The sequence below is a fragment of the Trichosurus vulpecula genome, chromosome 6 (assembly GCF_011100635.1).
Source record: "Trichosurus vulpecula isolate mTriVul1 chromosome 6, mTriVul1.pri, whole genome shotgun sequence".
Lineage (NCBI taxonomy): Eukaryota > Metazoa > Chordata > Mammalia > Diprotodontia > Phalangeridae > Trichosurus > Trichosurus vulpecula.
Window position 1 is genome coordinate 23,300,443 of NC_050578.1, and position 21,438 is coordinate 23,321,880.

Below are 21,438 nucleotides of genomic sequence, written 5' to 3' on the forward strand. Positions count from 1 at the left end.
ATATTTAGCTTTGTTACAAGGCTATTTCAGCTTGCATGTTGTCAAAATAAGATGACCCAAGTTTTACTTTCCACACAAGACTTTTATTTATTTGTTTTTGCCATTAATGTTTTGAAAAAAAAAAGGTTTTTGTTTTAATCAATACTATGGATTCAATACCAGGCTTTTAAAGAACAGGTGAAACAAATTGGCAAAACTGGCTAGAATATTTGGCAGAGAAGTGATGAATAAATAAGTCACATATTTAATATGTCAGAATGTTTATAATAATAATACAATAGTGTGGCAAATAGGTGCTATTACTATCCCCATATGAGAGATGACAAAACTGAGTCAGTCAGATGTGAAGTTACTTGACAGGGGTCTCATAATTTGTAAAGTGTCAGGCAATATTTGAACTGGGATCATTCAAATTGCAGGTACAGTACTCCATCCACTGTGCCACCTTGTTGCCTTGTTTAGATCCAGACACTGTTATTCATCAATGAGTTTCATTCTTGCTACAATGCCTAAGGAAGGGGAGGAGGGCAGGGGTGGGGGGGGGATATCTCTCTGCCCTGGTCATCTTACGCTGATTTGTAAATGAGACAAGCATGGTTTAAAATGCACACAATTTTGACCTCAAAATTGCAAACCATTAACTTCAAGAGCTGTATTAAATAACCTCTGCAAAATGTGCAGAATTTCTGGGCATCATCCAGAAAGCCAATTAATATCTGTAGGGGGAAAATAAAGATTGTACTTCTAAAGAGTTTACCATAAGGAAGGAAAAGCATTAACTAGATTAAATAACCTTAAATACCCTTAACACAAGGGCCTCCGAAAGAGTTTCTTTTAAATATGTGATGAAGAAAACACTCTCCATTTCCATAATAGTGAGCTTGTATTGATCCATCATCACATTACCTTTCAGACTTTTGATACAGTGTAGAGCCTTTGTAAAATTAGAGAAATTAGAAACGGAGAAGGCCAATTAGGTCAAGTCCCTGCTTCAGGATTGCCATCTGGTCCAACTTATTCTTCAGTGTTTTTGTCCAGCACGATTTTAAGTGAGTTAAGCAATGGTGCTTTTGGGAAATGACCTCAGTGGTAAGAAAATTTATAACATATATCATTATCCTTTTCTAAAAGAATCAAGAGTCCATCATAGCTTAGGCAAGGTAGTTGGAACAAGGTGAGGAAAATGAAGACTTAAATTCTTTAAACATATTTGCAGTAAAAAACTGGAGAATATATTTGGTACTGATTATTCTTAAGCAAGAACAAACTACTATATTAACTTTGCATTTTTGGACCTAGAGCTGAAATTCCATCAGTAGAATTCTATCCATGTAGGATTCTTTAGGTGAGGCACCTCCCCTACTTCTCCCTATCCCCTCTGCTATGTAACTTATAGTCTTACTGGATTGCCTAAAGGCCAAAAAGGAGTTGTGATTTTTCCAGCGTCTTTCAGATAATGTAACTAAGAAGCAGAACTTAAAAACAGGTCTTGCTACCTCCAAGTGTGTCTTTCTTTCCATTGTGCCCAGCTTCCTCCTAATTAATTTAGAAACTTAAGGGAAGTCTGACATAATCCTCTGAGGTCTGGTATTAAAGTCACAAAATTCAGATAAGTCATTTAGCTTGTCAGTACATTAGCAATTCTCTACATCTATGATAGAGTTTAAGAGCAAGTACCAATCTATAGTCTATATTGCAATTTTTAAAGTTCTATTTAATTTTCTAATGATAATGAATTTTGGAGGGAGTTTTCCATACCCTCTGTTGTTGACCATTACCATCATTACCACCACTACCACCACCACCACCACCATCATCATCATCATAGTCATCATTGTTGTCATCATCATCTTACAAAAAGGATAAGGCTCTATCTTCTTAATAAGTCAATCTCTATCCTCAAAAATCCTCAATTACAGACCTTACATTCCATGTGGACAGCTGGTTGGTGAAATGGATGGAGTACTGGGCCTAGACTCAGGAAAACCAGAGTTCAAATCCAGCCACGGATGTTTACTCATTGTATGAACTTGAGCAAATCACTTAACTTGCCTCAGTTTCCTCAACTGTAAAATAGGAATAATAATAATATTTAACTCCCTGGGTTGATATGAGGATAAAATGGGAGAATAATTGTAAAGCATTCAGCATCGTTCTTGGTATATTGCAATTGGTATATAAATGTCAGCTGTTGTTGTTTTGTGGCGAGTATCCAAGCCATTTCTATCGCTGCCTTTCCTAGCTTGCATTGATATAGTCTAACGACACTCTCCATCTCATCTCTATATTATCTTGTGTGAACCTTTCTATTTACATATGGTTTCCACCTGTTAGCATTCACGCTCCTTGAAGAGAGGGATTCTTTTGCTTCCCTTTGCATCCTTCATAAGAATGTATTAAATAGCTATTGACAATCTTGCCATTTTGGTATTTTGAGAGCCAGGGACCAGCTTTTGGGGGGGAAAGTTTTAACTTAACCAACTTAAATGGGAGTTATCTGCTAAAGGGTCCTTATACAGCAATCAGCTCAGGACAGTCCTCTGTAAATGCTAGATTCAAAAGCAAAATTTGCTTTAGTAAGCGAAAGTTGAATTAATCCCCAAGCCCTCATCAAACTCTTTGGAAGAATATGCTAATGAGTATTCTGTTTCAAACTATTGAATTGCTTTTGTAACTTTCTATTTTTCTAGGCTGTGTGACTATTTGAATCAGGGACAATGAGAATGGCTCTCAAATCCAGCTGCAATCAACCTTTCCGGATGGGTCCGATGAATGACACACTGGGGTAATCACAATCCTCTTCTATCAGATTTTGAATAGATACCGCAGCAATTTTCTATAGAAGCAGGATTATCTTTCATATTTAATTTCTAAATGCTCACAATAAGTTTCCATAAGGACAATTTGACATATTTAGTGCTTTACATCTTGCCACAAAAGTCAAAGACTCGGAGCAATGGCAAATAAATTACACTTGCTATTTTTAAAAAAAAAATTATCTCTACTTGCTCACATTTTTTACCCAAATGTTCACAGGATTAGAGGTCTTGACAAAGTCTGAATCTACTTGTGTGTGAGTGTCTGTGGGTGTGTGTCCAATAGATACTAATGGTATTTTCAGATTTAAAAATAAAACCCATTTAAAAGTACTCATGGGAATACACAAGTAAACAGAAAAGAGACCTTAGAAGCTTCAATGAGCATTCCTTTTTACAGATGAGAGAACCGAGGCATGGAAAGCTCAAGAAACCCTCCAAGGTTACATAACTAGTAAAGGACTGAGGTAGTATTCGAACTCAAGTCTTCCTGATTCAAAGTTCAGCACTCTACCCATTTCAGTTTTCCAGGTAATTTTAAGTGATTCTTCAGAGAGATTTAAACTACCATAGTCAATCAAAATCAAATCTCAAGAATATTTTGTTCCTTTCCTGTTTCCTCCAAATCAACACTAAATCCTGTCATGTCGTAATTCTTAAGTCTTCCAACCCTTTCTGTTCATCTCTTTCCCCCATGTTACCTCCTGTCTTCTCTGCTTCCCCTACCACTTTTTGGGCCCTCCTGGCTCAGAGTAAATGTAAATAGTAACCATTTCTCTTTTGGCCAGCAACCCTGAGGGTTTTCCCTCTGGGTTTGATTTTTTTTTTTCCTTTTTGATTAAAAGGGCCATTCTTTGACTCACTTCTTAAAGATCCCTATTCACTGAATGGGTATTGCCTCCCTCAAAGGGAGAATCTGAAAAGGCCTTAGCTTAAAAGGGCCAATGGCCCCCACTGCATCCTGAGCCATCTCCAGTCATCCTTATCAATATCTGGTCACTAGACCCAGGTGGCTCTGGGGGAGAAAGTGAGGCTCTTGATTTTGCAGAGCCCTCCCTCACTCAAATCAATGTCAATTGCAAGTCATGTCATCATCTCCCTGATGTCCTGTTCCTCTTCCAGAAAGAAGAACAAACCATAACCATTCAGATCTAACCACTGAGTAAGAAATTAACTACATAGTACAATTGAAAGTTTGTCTGGAATGTCTCTCTGCCCCAAATGTCTCTGCTAAAATTCAATGCATCATTTCTCTGTGTTAATAAGCATCAACCTTATTTAAATATTCTATCTGATCATGAACTCATTAAATTAGCTGTCACTCAAACTCAATATAAGTTAGCACAGCACTTTGCCCATGACAGGCATAGGGATAGGGATCAGGATTGGGATAGAGATAGGGATAGGCAGGGCTGGACCTGTGATTTCATTGATGTAGGGAGCTCCAGGATAAAAAAATTTCTTTCATTAATGAAGGCTGCAATTTAAAATCATAAAGAGTTGCTAGAGTAATGAGAGATTAAGTACTTTGCCCAGGGTCACATAAGGAATTTTAAGTAATTAAAGAGACAAGTTTTGTAGAGATAGGTAGAGAGAACCTTTGAACTCACATCCCTGGATCCAAGCCCTGGTCCCTGTCCATTATATAGCATTGTCTGTCATACCTTGAACATAGTGGATACTCAACAGCATATGCTATTTGGTTAGATTGTCAAAAGTATTCAGATGCTTTGCACTTAAAAATACATATGTTTAAGTTGTAGGAATTTTGATGGGATTTGGGGAAGAAAATCGGCATAATTTGTAGATGAGCAAATTGGCTGCAAAATGGAGGGCTGGATTAAAGATTATAGGGAATCAGAAGGGCTTGGGCATCTGTGGAAGGGGCTGGCAGAAAAAAAAAATCAAATTTCCATTAATTTATAATGAAGCCTAAGATTAACCTAGCGTTTATTATTTTTTTTTCAAAAAATATCTATTGAATGCCTACTATATCCTAGAAATTGTGAATGTCATATAGTCATGCCACATGGTCCTTGGCCTGAAGGATTTTATAATCACACAAGAGACTGAATACAGAAGGAGTTAATTTAAACAAGCACAAGTAAAACCACCAGGAAATAGAAGCACAGATATTACAAGAAAGTATAAGATTTATCATAGTTTTGGAACATTTGTTGCCCATTTTATAGAAGTTTAATAAATATCTTGGGGGCTTAGCATAGGGAGGAATAGTTTTATGGAGGAGATGAGAACCCAGTTGATTCTAGAAGGAAAAAGAAAGGAATCAGCGAAAAGGAAGATTAAGTTTTGTATAGAGGCAAGGGTAGAGAGGGCTGGGGAAGAAAACTTTTTTTTTTCCTAACTGAGGCAAAATAGTATAAGCAAAAGTAAGGAAGAAGGAGAAATTGAGACTATGGTAAATGAATTCTATAGCAGTAAAGGTTGAATAGGTAGAATGGGGCCAAATTGTGCATACTGTTAAGTAGTTTGACATTTATTCTATAAGTAATGGGTAGTCATTTAGGGAATTTAAGGAAGGGAATAGAATAATGAAAGTGGTGTTTAAGGAAGATTAATATATCAGAAATCTACAGGGTTGATTTTAGGGAGGAAGAGACTGAAATCAGAGAGATCAGTTAGAGAGGCAGTATGATATAATGGAAAAGAAGATTGAATTTGGAGTTAGAGTATTAGAATTAGATAGAGTTAGATTCAGGATTCCAATCCTGAATCTGATGCTTTCTATCTGCATGACCTTGAGAAAGATACATAACCTCTAGGTGATTCAGTTTAATTACTGGTAAAAATGAGGAGATTGTTTTGATGAGCCATTAGGGCCATTCCAGCTCTAAATCTATGGAAAATTATTGAAACAATCCAGACATTAAATGATAAGGGTCTAGACTCAGTTGATGATAGAAAGAATGGAAAGGAAGGGATTGATGCAAATGCAGTAGTAGGGAATTATCAACAGAATCTAGTGATTGGTTGGATATGAGGAAGTAAGTATAAGGGATGATTTAGGCTGGTTCAAAAGTTTTCAGTCTGGATGACTGGGAGGATAAATAGGAATTTTGAGACCAAATGTGCATATATGTGTCTATGTCTATGTACATGATGTATTTGAGGGGTAGGTGAGGGAGATAATGGAGCAAGAAGCAGATGAGTTCAGGTTTATTTTTGTGTGTGATTTTATAAAATTATTTATTTTAATAGTATTTTATTTCTCCAATTATATGTAAAGATTAATTTTTATAAGGTTTCCAGTACCAAATTTTTATCTCTCCTTCCTTCCCTCCTCCCGTCTCCCCTCTCCAAGATGGCAAGCAATCTGATATAAGTTATATATGTACAATCATGCTAAACACATTTCCACATTAGTCATGTTGTGAAAGAAGAAATAGAATAAAATGGGAGAATCATGAAAAAAAGTGGAAATGGTATGCTTTGATCTGCATTCAGACTCTACAGTACTTTCTCTGGATATGGATGGCATTTTCCATCATAAGTCTTTTGCAATTATCTTAGATCATTATATCGCAGAGAAGAGCTAAGTCTATCAAAGTCAGTCATCAAAAAATGTTGCTGCTACTGTGCACAGTGTTCTCCTGGTTCTGCTCACTTCATTCAGCATTAGTTCATGTAAGTCTTTCCAGATTTTTCTGAAATCAGCCTACTCATCATTTCTTATATTATAACAATACTCCATTACATTCATATACCACAACTTGTTTAGCCATTCCCCAATTAATAGGCATCCTTTCAATTTCCAATTCTTGGCCACCACAGAAAGAGCTGCTATAAATATGTTTGTACATGTGCATCCTTTTTCTCCTTTTTTATGATCTCTTTGGGATACAGACCTAGAAGTGGTAATGCTGGATCAAAGAGTATGCACAATTTGATTGCCTGTTGGGCATAGTTCCCAATTACCCTCCAGGAATGTTGGGTCAGTTCACAACTCCGCCAAGAATGCATTAGTGTCTCAATTTTCCCACATCTTCTTCAATATTTATCATTTTCCTCTTCTGTCACATTACCCAATCTAGTAGGTGTGAGGTGATACCTCAGAGTTGCTTTAATTTGCCCTTCTTTAATCAATAGGGATTTAAAACATTTTATATAACTATAGATAACTTTAATTTCTTCATCTAAAAAATGCCTGTTCATATACTTTGAATGTCAATTGGGGAACAACTTGTATTCTTATAAATTTGACTCTATTTATTTGAGAAATGAGACCTTTGTCAGAGATACTTGCTGTAGAAAAAAGCTTTTCAACTTTCTGCTTTCCTTCTAATCTTGGTTGTATTGTGTTCGTGGAAAAAATTTTTAATTTATTGGGAATCAAAACTGTCAATTTTACATTTATTATGCTCTCTCTCAAATAAGTTCAGTTTTATGTAAGGTGTGTTTTAAATAACACTGGAGAACACAAATAGAAATGCAAAGGAGGAAACTACAGATACTTGGCTAGCCAACCAGCACTTTTTATGTAATAGATACCGTGGTTGCAAGACAGATCAGACTGGGCCCTCAATGAACTTGTACTCTTCTTATGGTATATAGTCTATATGGGCCAATTAGGAATTCCTGGAATCAAGGAGACCTTGCTTCAGACACTTCCTACTTCTATGACCTAAGGCAAATCTTTTAACATTTATTTGCCTCAATTTCCTTAACTGTAAATTGGGGATAATTATAACCTCTACCTCCCAGGGTTGCTGAGAGGAAAAAAATGAGATGATAATTATTAAGCACTTAGCACAGTGCCTAGCTCAAAGTAAATGCCATACAAATGTCAACTATTACTATATAAATAAGTTAATTGTATGCAATTGTTTAATAGATAAGAGAGTAGTGGCAAGTAAATGCATTACAAAAGGTTTCCCGAAGGAAACAGCATAAAAGATGAGTATTTGTAAGAAATCAGTTACTCTGAGAGACAAAAATGTGGAGGCATGGGGGAGGAAGAGTGGAGAGATTAATCCATTTCAGCCATGGAGAGACAAGTCTGCAAAGGTAAAGAGGCCAAAGATGAAATGCTGAGTTCAGGGAATAGCAAGTAAGGCATTATGACTGGAACTTAGAGCTTATGAAGTAAATTATGTGAATTAATATTAGAAGGATAAAATGTTAATATGCAAATAGAACTTGTATGTGTGTTAAATGTACAGCTTTTTTGTTTATTTGTTTGGTTTTGGTTTTTGGAGATCCGGTTGTTAAACTTTTACCACCATACCCATGGATGAAAGTAACATAGCAGCTAGAATCTTGTAAGATGTGTTGAAAGACTGGATGTGGGGAAGAGCAATGTGGGGGAGGGAGGCAAACTTGGGGAGTCTTGGCTCTGTCTCTAACCATATGGCTGATTTTGAACGAGTCACTTCAATTCTCCCCACTTCTGTTTTCTAATATTTGATAATGCTTTTATTTTTATAGCACTTCTCAAATTGCTTTGTGTATGTTCTAATAACATCTTTACAACAATCATGGGAGATAAGTAAAATAAATGATATTATCTTTATTTTACATAGGGGGAAACTGAGGTTAAGTGCCTCATCAGGATCAAAATGTCATTCGACAGTCATCTTGGGAAGGGAAGGAGGAGGGAGGGGGAGAAAATTTAAAACTTAGGAAGTAAATGTTAAAAACTGAAAATAAATAAATTAAATTTAAAAATTAGCTCAATTAACAAAACAAATGGGATTTGAACTTGAGTCTTCTTTTTTGAAAGCCAGTGATTTATTCCATTGTACATAGTGTATAGTCCATGGCTTTAGAAAAATCTGGTTTAAAATCGCACTTTAAAAACCACTAACCCTAGAACTTTTTGTTGTTGCTTGTTGTTGGCTGTTTCAGTTGTATCTGACTCTCTATGACCTCTTTTGGGGTTTTCTTGACAAAAATCCTTCTGTGGTTGCCATTTCCTTCTCCAGCTCATTTTACAGACGAAGAAACTGCAGCAAACAGCATTAAGTGACTTGCCCAGGATCATGCACCTAATAAGTGTCTGAGGCCAGATTTGAACTGTGGGCTTTTTGACTTCAGGGCTGACCCTCTATTCACCATGCCACCTACCTCAAGGGTTGGTGGGGGTGGGGGGTGGGGGGGAATTATTTAATGTCTCTGATCCTCAGTTTCCTCATCTACAAAAGAGGGATAAGGATACCCACAGAACCTACTTCATAGTGTTGTTGCAGTCCTCCAATGATATATTTGTACAGTACTTGCAACCTTCAAAGCAGTATAAAGATTTTAGCTACTATTATTATATGACTCCATACTTCTACAATCACTTGTATTGCTAATGATCTATAACTGTGACACTTAATAAAAAGCTCAAAGAGTTAAGGATATGTAAAGGTTAAGTTCTTTTGTGTTTCAAATTTCCAGGCAGGAACAGCACTAGAAAAGTAAGAAAATGACATTATGAAAGTAAGAAAAAGGAATGTTACAAATACACTGCATTTTACAAGCATTTAAAAAGTTCAAGAGCTTCATATGGTATCACTTTTAACAAGAGACCAACTCTTTTGCCTCATCAGGGTGTAAAGGTGTCCCTGGGTTCTCCAAAGTCATGACAATGTGGTACAAGATCTGCCATATTCTTCCAGGCTTGAAAGGCTCACAAATATTCCCTGTGAAAAAGGGGTATTTGCAATTCAGTTGCTAACCTGAATATGGGAAGGTTCAACACCAGAAGACAATTATTTGTGGTGGGTAGGGGGCAGGGAACTTTAGGAGATGACATGACCCATTAGAAAGATTAAAAATGCGAAAAAATTCTTCAGTCTTATGGGGCCTACTTCTACTTCTGCAATGAGAGCTGTAGAAAAGGGAGTAAAGGATACTAAGAAAGAGAAGGTGTTTAGATTAATTATAATGATCAATTCAACATCCATGCTTATTTATTTACCATATCTAGTGAGTCAATAGACCATTGGATAAAGAGCAACACATCTATATTGACCTTCTCACTATAAATAAACACAGAAAATATAAAGACATTGTAGTTAAATGAAAGAACTGCTTTCAGATTTTTCTTGTAGAGACCAAGAAGGGAGCTATAGAAGATGATTTTATAATCCCAATGGATATTAGAAGTATCCTATGACTATTAGATATATCATTGTGTGGGATACCTGATCATCCTCATTATGGCATACATAATAAATGAATAGAAGCTAACATGCAATCATAAATTGGTTCTAGGATTAAATAGGAGGAAATTTAAGATGCATTTTCTTCAAGAAATTACAAAAAAATTAACTACAAATTCCTCCTTAAAACTAAGGCCTACCTTTTTTTTAATGCCAATATTTTATTGAGGTGATTGTATGACATTTCCTGGAAAACTACACCTTCTTAAGAATTAAAGAGTTAATATTATACATACGACAAGGGAGAGCCACATGGTATTTGAAAGCAGGGTACAACATTTTATAGTCTCACAACTCTGAAGGAAAATTAGAGTAAAGAAAGAAAGAAAAGTACCAAAGAAAAGGATAAATTGGTCACATGGAAAGAGGGAAGGGCAACTGATAGATACACAGTGATCTGCCTATAAATTCACCAAACAAATACAGAGAGAGAGACCGAGAGAGAGAGAGAGAGAGAGAGAGAGAGAGAGAGAGAGAGAGAGAGAGTAAACAAACAAACAAATAAATAAATGAGGAATTCTCACAGTGCATTAGGTGGAGTACCTGCACTGAACTCATTGGATAGGAATGAAAAGGGATGAAGGTGTCACAATCTTTAGAAGTGGGGAGAATATAAATAACAATGAGATCACAGATCTCTTTGAGCATGTGCCATATTTGTTGCAAAGGATGAAGAAGTAAAGAAATAACATGAAAAATATTGCTAGTATCCTCTAAATTAAGTCAAAATAAGCCATGATATTTGTGCATTCAATGTGTAGGAGGGGACTATGAGACAATGGTGAAAACTATTTGGAAAATATAGTTCAGGATCAGGAAATTAAAGAGATAAAAAATAAAAACATATAAGCTATTTCTGAAATGTTAGGTTTGTGCATCCTCGACATATTCTTCAAGAAAAAAATGTAGAAGGCCTTGAGCTTGCCTTCTAAAACTCAACAATGTCAACAATGATAAAAAATAGCCATATATAAAAACATTTATTTAATATTATTGTTATTTTAAAACCTGCTGTCTAATAAAAGACGTTACTGACTGGTTGTGCAAAAGTAGCAAATTAAGAGAAAAGATGACAAGAAGGGACTGCATCCAATGAAAGCAGTTCCAACTCAACCTAGTACTATTATTACAAAAATTCCAGAAAGGGGATGGAAGTGAGAAGTTATCAGTAAATGATATCTCATGTTAATACTTCCACTTTTAAATAAAAGATTTATGTATTTATATGATGCATATATGAACAATATCTAGGAGAAAGGAACAGGTAAGCAAGCTTTCACAGAAAATCTTCCCTATGAAGTCACTCAAATGTGTGTAAGTATAGACACATGTGTTACATATATGTACACATGTATATTAGTATAATGTGTGTGTTTATTATATATCCTCACTGTTACATAATGATCTAAGAGATATAATGGTTATAAGACCCCAAGCTTATATATTATTTTAAAAATATAATCTTGTTTGGCAAAACAAAATGTATCTTTAAAGGCTATTTTGAAAACAAGGTATGTCTCATGCATATGTTAAAAACATAACAGACTTTGTGATAGTTGCAGTTGAACTTTGTACAGCGATCTACTAAGTGTAAACATTAAGGTAGGAATATTAGAGTGAAACCTATTCAGACCAGTTTTGTAGAAAATATGCTATCCTGAGTCCAAATGGAAAAGAAAAGCTCATTTGTTGGTAGAGTCCTCCTAATGCTATAGTTGGTGGGTGAAATTGTACTAAGTCCCTGGGCAAGTCATTTAACATCTATTTACTTCAGTTTCTTCTTCTATATAATAAGGTTACCAATTGCATTTACCTCCCAAAGTTGTCATTGGGATAAAATTAAATAATATCTGTAAAACACTTTGAAAACTTTAAAACACTATATAAATGCTAGCTATAATTACTGTCATTATTATTAATGATGACAAATCACCACAGAAGTCTACAAGGTCTCCAAAATAAGAACATTAATCATTCTCAAGAAATCATCCAGCCACAGTAGAAAAACAAAGTGGATGAAAAAGTACAATTTTAACATAATTTTATTATATTTGAACAAGACAGACTGCCCACTGAATTAGTTCATAAATACGTACAGCTTGATTAGGTGCTACAGATACAAAAAGAGTTAAATCTACAATAAATAGGAAAAGGAGACTGAGCTCGATATTTTTCATGAAGCTGAGTAATCTTTTTAGTGATCCACACTTGTACCCACTGTAAATACTCATCTTTTAAAACTAATAGTTTCCAAGAGTTGCTGTATGAATAAGAATACTGCTTCAACAGGACACAAACACATGCACACACACACACACACACACACACACTCATATTTATGTGTTTGTATACATGTTTGTTAGTAGTAGTGACTACCTTACCCACCGCTGCCTGAGAAGTCAGATATATTACATTTCATCCCCTCTTTTCCAGAGTTCTTGGTACTCTTAAGGGACTTTAGTTGTATCTAGTATCTCATATCTAGTATCCCTCACTGATCATACTCTCTCGATTGTAGGGGTACTCCTCACCTCCATTTCATTTAACCACTTAACAGTACGATTAGCTTTGATAAAGGAATACTTACTGGAAAAGTAGAACAAGAACAAACATACAACATTCTCCCCAACACATGGGAAGCATCATCCCACTTGCACTGTCTTGGTCTCTGGGGGAGAGCAAGGGATTTATGTTCACAGTTTACCTCAGTTCTTATATAACACAGTCTGATCAAGTTCTAAGTCTGACTTCTCCCCGGGGCTCTACTCTCAAGCACCTGAGCTTATTAATGCTTCCCTGATGGACTGAGAGACTGCACATCTGATCTAGACTCCTGGCTCCATGGTTCAATTCTAGAAGGAGATTCCACCACTTCCAGCTTGAACAGAAAAGGACAAACGAAACCAACCAAAACATAAGCCCATTTCTTGGGGCCATAGGATAAAATAAGAGAGGAGAAGGTATCCTGCCCTTCTTCATTAGTGCTCATACTATGAATGAACATGAACTTTATCCTTTCTAGACAACTAAGAGAAAAGTGAGCAAGAGTATTCTAATCTGGCAATTTTTGAAGATGTAGCCTGTTCTGTCTATAAAGCCAATAGAAAAAGGGTCCTCTCACCAAAGTGTAAAGGAAAACAATGTTTTATCCCAGAAGTGGGGTATGTTCAACTTATTAGATGATCTTGGGATGCAGAAAGCTAAGCAAAACCAAGCTCCAGTTACAAACTAATTTCAGGCAAATGAAAAGACATAGGAAAGATGAATTGTGATTTTAATTAGGCCGAAGCATATCCCCAAGGAGAACCTGCATCCTAGAAGTGCCATAGAAAGTATTATCAAGGATGTGAATGAAAAGATGTTATAATCAGAGAGAGTAAAGCATTCCAGATTGATAGAACTATGGGTGATAGAGCAGAAAAAGTCCCCGCCCCCCCACTTTGGAATCGAAGGACATGTGATCAAAACCCATCTTTGTCCTTCATTTGCTGTGTGAGCTTGATTAAGTCACTTCACAGCTCAGTAGCAAAGGGGCTAAAGCACTGGTTGTGGATTCAGGAAGACCTGAGTTCAAATCTAACTTCTGTCACTTTCTAGTGGTATGACCTCATGTAGATCTTTTAAATTCTGTTTGCCTCAGGTTGCTCAAATGTAAAAATGGAGATAATTATAACACCCAATCTTCCAGAGTTGTTGAGAGTATAGAATGAGATAACATTTGTAAAGCATGCAATACAGTGTCAGACACATAGTAGGGGCTATATAAATGTAAACCATTATTATTATTAAGTCACTTAAGGTTAGATTACATGGCCTCTAAGGTTCTTTTCAGTTCTAATTCTATTACCCAATAATAATGTTCACTCCTGCCAATTACCCTGAAAGTTCCAAAGAGATCATTATCTCCTACGCTATTCTAAGTTCTGTCCTACTCTCTACAAATTTCAAAATAAAAAGAGCAAAGCCTTCATAGCTTTGAGTAACTTTTTATGGCGGTTTTAACGAAACAGGGGAAAAAAGTGTATAGGATGAGGTGTGCATGTCTGGCTTGTGATAGGCCATCAGCAGACAGCATACCCATTTGTATGACCTCATGCAACCAACAATAAAGTGAGTCTCTGTCACCCATGAATGAACCCAGATTCTGACCTCTTGGTTTTCTGGCACTTAAAGAAGTAATTTTCTTGAGAGGAAGTACTCTAGAAATATTGGCTTTATTGAATCACTGCGGTAATGACATTAGGGAGGATACAAGGCTGTTTAGTCTGGGTGCTGTTATCAGTTGGCTTGCTCCATCTAGTCCTGCTTTTCATCAAATAAATACAGAGTCTTATTTCCTTTTAATGTCAACCACAGGGAAAACACAGACCTCATCATATACTGTCAACCTGGAAGCTTATGCAAGGGTCCCAAGTGATGACAACCTAACCCTGGCAGTTCATTTAGACGGACAGGGCCCCAGCAGAAGACCCAGATCTTCAAAAATGTATGAAAAAGTAGCCTTGCCAAGAACAAAATAGCCTTAGCCTCTGACCCTGGGCAGAGTACCAAAACTCACATAGTTGGACAGGGAAGGAGGCGACCAACAGAGGGAAGAACAATATGACATGTTTTGAGAGTTGAAAAAGATCTTGGCACTCAGTCAATAACCATTTATTAAGCACTTACTATGTGCCATACACTGATAAAAAGTAAGGCGAATGGCATCTCTTACCCTTATGGAGCTCACATTCTTTTTTTTTTCATTTATTTATTTTATTTATTTATTCATTCATTTATTTATTTATCTATCTATTTATTCATTTATTTAATATTTTTAGTTTTCAGCATTGATTTTCACAAGAGAGTGAATTACAAATTTTCTCCCCATTTCTACCCTCCCCCCCCACCCAAGATGGCATATATTCTGACTGCCCCATTCCCCATTCAGCCCTCCCTTCTGTCACCCCACTCTCACCCATCCCCTTTTCCCTTACTTTCTTGTAGGGCAAGATAGAGTTCTATGCCCCATTGCCTATATATCCTATTTCCTAGTTGCATGCAAAAACTTTTTTTTTAAACATCTGCTTTTAAAACTTTGAGTTCCAAATTCTCTCTCCTTTTCTCTCCCCATCCACCCTCCCTAAGAAGGCAAGGAATTCAACATATACCATATGTGTATCATTATGAAAAACTCTTCCACAATACTCATGTTGTGAAAGACTATATTTTGCTCCTTCCTATCCTATTCCCCTTTGTTCAATTTTCTCCCTTGCCCCTGTCCCTTTTCAAAAGTGTTTGCTTTTGATTACTTCCTCCCCCTATCTGCCCTCCCTTCTATCATCTCCCCATTTTTTATCTCTTTCCTCTTTCTTTCCTGTGGGGTAAGATACCCAATTGAGTATGTATGTTATTCCTCCTCAGGTCAAACCCGATGAAAGCAAGATTCATTCATTCTCCCTCACCTGCCCCCTCTTCCCTTCCTACAGAACTGCTTTTTCTTGCCGCTTTTATGTGAGATAATTTGCCCCATTTCTCTCTCATCCCTTAATTTGATTTTATTTTTTTAATTACCATGCCTTCATATTCAACTCACTCTGTACCCTCTTTATACATGTACATACATATATATATATATGTGTGTGTGTATCTATCTATATCCCCGGAGCTCACATTCTAATGGGTGAACTATCTATCTATCTACCTATCTATATATCTACACATAGAGACCCACATATGTGTATGCATATACACGTATACATACACATACATACATACAAATATATAACCCCACTAGCAGCTGAGGGACTAAGAAAGAGTTGCTTCAGAAGGAAGGATTTAAGCTGAGTTTTGAAGTAAGCCAGGCAAAGAAAGGGCATGGGAGTTAGCCATTGTAAAAGTACAGAAATAATAGATAATAGTATTATATGTGAGGAAGAGCAAGTGGGCCAATGTAGCTGGTTCATAGATTCATGGAAGGGAGTGTTAAAGATGTAAATGTGAAGCAGAGGAGATAATATTTGATCCTGGATCTAATAAGGATTTAATCCTGCATATAATATCATAGGGATTTTAAAGAGAGGGTGACAGACCACACTTTAGGAAAACTCGCTTGAGTAGCCAGATAATAGAATATGGTGAGGGAGACTTTAGACTGTAAGGTTATGTAAAAGCTATTGCAAAGTCTTGGCCAAGATTGAGCAGAACTTGATCAAGGGTGGTGGCTATGTGAGTAAAGAGAACATATGTACAAGTCATATTGTGAAGATTGAAATCACATATTTTGGTAACAAATTCAATCTGGGTTGCTGAGTAAAAATGAGTAGTTAAGTATGGCACCAAGGTTGAAAACTTGGGTAATTAGATGGGACCCTTGACAGCAACAGGAGAGCTGGAAAGCAAGGAGGTTGTTTTTGTTTTTATGGGGTAGGGGGACAGAGGGAAGATAAAGATTTTTGTTTTTGAAATGTTGAGATTTATATTTTTATGAGGTCATCAGTTAAAGATGTGCAGAAGACAGTTGATTATGTGAGATTAGAGCTCAGAAGGGAGATTATGACTGGATATATAGATCTGGAAATCATCACGTATAGAGAACATTAAACTTGTGAAAGCTGATGAGATCATCAAGCAAAAAAGTATAGAACAAAAGCGGAAGCTGGGGGACACCGGGGGTTAGCAGGAATGACATGTATAGAAAAACAGGCAAAAGAGATTAAGGAAATAATAGATGATAGGACAATCTTAAGAAATTAGTGTCAGGAAAACCCAGAGAGTAACCAGAAAAAGCTGATCAATAGTGTCAAAAGTAATAGGTCAAGAGAGATGAGGACTGAGAAAAAGCCATTAGATTTGATAAGAGATAATTGGAACCTTTGGAGAGATCAGTTTCAGTTGATTGATAAGATCAGAAGCTGCTGCAAAGGCTTTAGAGGAGAGTCAGAGGAGAGGAAGTAGATGCACTAAATGTCGTGTTAACTCTTAAGAGGAAAAGAGATATAGGAAGATAGCTAGTAGGGATGTTAGGATAAAATGAGATCTTGTTTCTTTGTTTTGTAGTATGAAGGAGACATGGGCCTTTATAGGCAATAGTGAAAGAGGCAGTAAACAGTGAGACTGAAGAGTGCAGCAATATTGGGAATGATAGTTTACAAGTTTTACAGAACAAACCCATTTATAAGGGGATTTGCTCTGTGAAGTTTGAATTCAGTCAAAGGGCCACACTTGAGGACCTAGATGGCCACATGTGGCCTCGAGGTGGCAGGTTGTCCACCCCTGGTTTTGTCAATTAGAAGCCATCAAGATCATTCCATGTAGGAATCACCACTGCCTTATAATACATTCTAGAATTTTCCTGGAATTGAAGTCAAACACACTGGCTTACAGGTTTCGGATTCTATTTTATGTCCTTTTCTGAAAACTAGAACTATGAGTGATCATCTACCCTCTGCTTGAAGACCTCCAAAGAGCTGGAGAATCTCTGAAGCAGTCCATTCCACTACTGGACAGATTTAATCGTTAAGAAGTTCTCCCTCCTTTCCCCTCTTAAATTAAGCCTGCATGTGTTTCTTTGCAATTTTTACCTAGTGTTCACAGAATAAGCGTAATCCTTCCTTCAAAAGATAGCACTTTAAATACCTGAAGATGAGTCTTCTTTTTTCTAGTAGAAATGTTCCCAATTCTCCAAACTCTCTTTATATGATATGGGCTCAAAGATACTAACCTGGTTACTTTCCTCTGGACACATTAACTTATTAACAATGTGCTTCCTAAACTGGCATCTGGAACCACATATAATAGTCCATAAGTGAACTGGCCAAGGCAAAGTATATTGAAGTTATTGCCTCTTTATTCCTGGAAAGTATGCCTCTCTCAAAACAGCACAAAGTAGTATTAGCTTTTTTGGATGCTACATGACCGCTTATTTATATTTAACTTGTCCTTCACTTAAAAAAAAAAACAGGTCTTTTCCAGGTAAGCTATTTTCTAATAATGCCTCCCCCATTTTGTTTTTGTGAGGCTGATTTTGTTTTTAGTTTTTAATCCAAGGGTAAGAGATTTATTCCTATTGGATTTCATCTTATTAGATTCAGCACAACTCTAGTCTGTCAATACCTTTTTGAATCCTTACCGTCACTCTTTATCATTCTACCAACTCTGTGTCATCTGCAAATGTGTTGAGCATGACACATATGTCTTTATACAAGTAAATGATAAAAAAATGTTAAAGAGTCCCTGGTCAAGCACAGATACTGTTGAAATGGAGATCTCCTTTGAAGCTGATATTGAACTATCAATAACTAACTGTTCTTTGAGTTTGGCCATTCAGCCAGTTTCCAATCTATCCCATTGTGTTAATCTAATCCATATCTGCCTATATGTTCCATGTGATTAGTTTGATATAAATTAGCAAATGCTCTATTAAAGTCTAATTAAAATATAGCTATGACATTCCCAGGACACACCAGTGTAGTGATCTTGTGAAAAAGGACTTGTTCTTGATGAAATTACGCTGACAGTTTGTAATCATTTTGTCATTTTCTTTTTCTTTCTCTTTTTTATTTTACATATTTATTTTCAGTTTTCTATATTCACTTCCACAAGATTTTAAATTCTAAATTTTCTCTCCACCCTTCCTATCCTTTCCCCCCCACCCCAGGAGAACATGCAATTTGACCATCCCTTTCCTCTATCTGCCCTCCCTTCTATCACCTGCCCCACTTTATTTTCCTGTAGGGCAAGATACATTTCTCTACCCCATTGTCTTATTTCCCAGTTGTTTGCAAAAACAATTTTTTTTTTAACATTCATTTTTCCAAAGCCCTGAGTTCCACATTCCTTCCCTTCCTCCCTCCCAACTTAACCCTATTGAGAAAGCAAGCAACTCAATACAGATCACACATGTACAGCCTTGCAAAACACCTCCACAACCGTCATGTTGTGGACTAGCCACACTTCCCTTTATCCTGTCCTTCCATCCATTTATTCCATTCTCTCCCTTGATCTGTCTCCCAACAAAGGTGTTTCCTTCTGATTGCACTTCCCCCAATCTGCTATTCCTTCTATTATCCATCCTCCCTTATCCCCTGCCCCCTGCTTTCCTGCAAGGTAAGATAGATCCCCATACCCAATTGAGTGTGTGTTATTCCCTCCTTAAGCCAAATCCAATGAGAATAAGACTCACTTATTCCCTCTCACCTCCCCCCTCTTCCCCACCTTTATAAAAGCTCTTTCTTGCTTCTTTTATGTGAGATGATTTACTACATCCTACCTCTCCCTTTCTCTTTCTCCCAGTACTTTCTTCTTAACATTTAATTTTATTTTGTAGGCATTACCCCTTCATATTCAGCTCACCCTGTGCCCACTGTCTCTCTCTCTTTCTCTCTCTCTGTATAAGTTTGTATATACATATGTATATATATGTATGTATACATGCATATATACAAACACATATACACATATAAACACATACACATAAACTTACACACACACACATATATATATATATATACATACACACATATATACATACATATATATGTATATATTCTCTCTAACTACCCTAATACTGAGAAAGTTCTCATGAGTTGTAAATATCATCTTTCCATGTAGGAACGTAAACAGTACAACTTTAATAAGTCCCTTATGGCTTCTCTTTCCTGTTTACCTTTTCATGTCTGTTTTGGTTTTTGTATTTGAAAGTCAAATTTTCTGTTCAGCTCTGGTCTTTTCAACAAGAATGCTTGGAACTCTTCTATTTCATTAAAATTCCATTTTTTTCCCCTGAAGTATTATAATCAATATTGCTGGGTAGGTGATTCTTGGTTTTAATCCTACCTCCTTTGACCTCTAAAATATCATATTCCAAGCCCTTGATCCCTTAATGTAGAAGCTGCTAAATCTTGCATTATCCTGATTGTGTTTTCACAATACTTGAATTGTTTCTTTCTGGCTGCTTTATTCCTTGACCTGGGAACTCTGGAGTTTGGCTACAATGTTTCTGGGAGTTTTCCTTTGGGATCTCTTTCAAGAGGTGATAGGTGGATTCTTTAAATTACTATTTACCCTCTGGTAGAATATCAGGGCAGTTTTCCTTGATAATTTCTTGAAAGATGATGTCTAGGTCTTTTTTTTTTTTGATCATGGTTTTTGGGTAGAACAATAATTTTTAAATTATTTTTCCTGGATCTATTTCTCAGGTCAGTTGTTTTCCCAATGAGATATTTGACATTGCCTTCTATTTTTTTCATTCTTTTGGTTTTATTTTATAGCTTCCATTTGCTCCATTCTATTTTTAAGGAATTATTTTCTTCAGTGACCTGTTGGACCTCCTTTTCCATTTAGCCAATTCTGCTTTTCAAGGCATCCTTTTTTTGAACAAAATTGATTTACATATAAATTAAATGAGTTTTTCATTAAGATACAAAAGTCATTTCAGAATAAGATAAAAAAAAGTACATCTCCATAAGCCCAATATGAAAAGGCAGGGACTGGAATGGTATTTTGTAGACTGGCATCACAGGAAGTTCCATCTCTTAATGTTACAATTGAGGGGCTCCATAATCATCTGGCATTCTCTAAATGTTATACCTATGGTTAGAAATGTACATGATGGGAACTCCAGAGACTTTCCAGATTCTTTGCTTAAGGTGTCGATCAACTGTAGCCACAATGTAATACTTGTGCTGAGTAACATTCTGGACTAAGTAATCACCTACACGTGTTCCTTTGTGTCAGAATGGCAATTGTTCAAATTGGGGACCCTTGGCAGTCCCCAAGGCTAATCAGTACTTCTGTCCCAGCTTTTCAGTTTCAGACATTACACAGACATTTACGCAGGGATTGCAGTTGGCAATCAATCATTGACTGCACTAAATCCAACTTGGCTTTGATGGAGAAGTTTATAAAGTTGATATCAACCAAGATGTAGTAAGGGGGTCCCAAATGTGTGTTATGTTGGAAGAACAAGCAGGATGGGTGCTAAGGAACTTATCTCTCTTTGAGAGCACTGGGACCTTCTCTTTATTTTTTGGTTTTAATCAATCCTTTTCTTTTAATCTCTCATCTCGTAAACTAAGCAGTCACTTCATGGTCACATATTTCCATGCTTTCTTTTGTTTCCCCATGTTACTACATGCTTTACAAAGCATTCTTCTCCTTATTGGCTTCTTGGTCCTCTTTTGCCATTTGGGTTAGTCTATTTTTAAAGATGTTATTTTCTTCAGCATTTTTGGTTACCCTCTAGCAAGCTGTTGACTCGTTTTTCATGATTTTCTTGTATCACTCTCATTTTTCTTCCTAATTTTTCCTCTACTTCTCTTACTTGCTTTTCAAAATCATTTTTGAACTCTTCCATGGTTTGAGACCATTTTATATTTTTCTTGGAGGCTTTGGATGTAGGAGCTTTGACCTTGGTGTCTCCCTCTTGTTGTATGCTTTGATCTTCTTCTGGTTGTGTGCTTTGATCTTTCTCACCA

At 36.4% G+C, this 21,438-nt stretch overlaps 1 pseudogene; it reads right to left on the bottom strand.

Moving 5' to 3' along the window:
• Positions 1-20,502: 20,502 nt before the first annotated feature.
• On the bottom strand, positions 20,503-21,087 carry LOC118852818 (annotated as a pseudogene).
• Between the last annotated feature and the right edge of the window lie 351 nt (positions 21,088-21,438).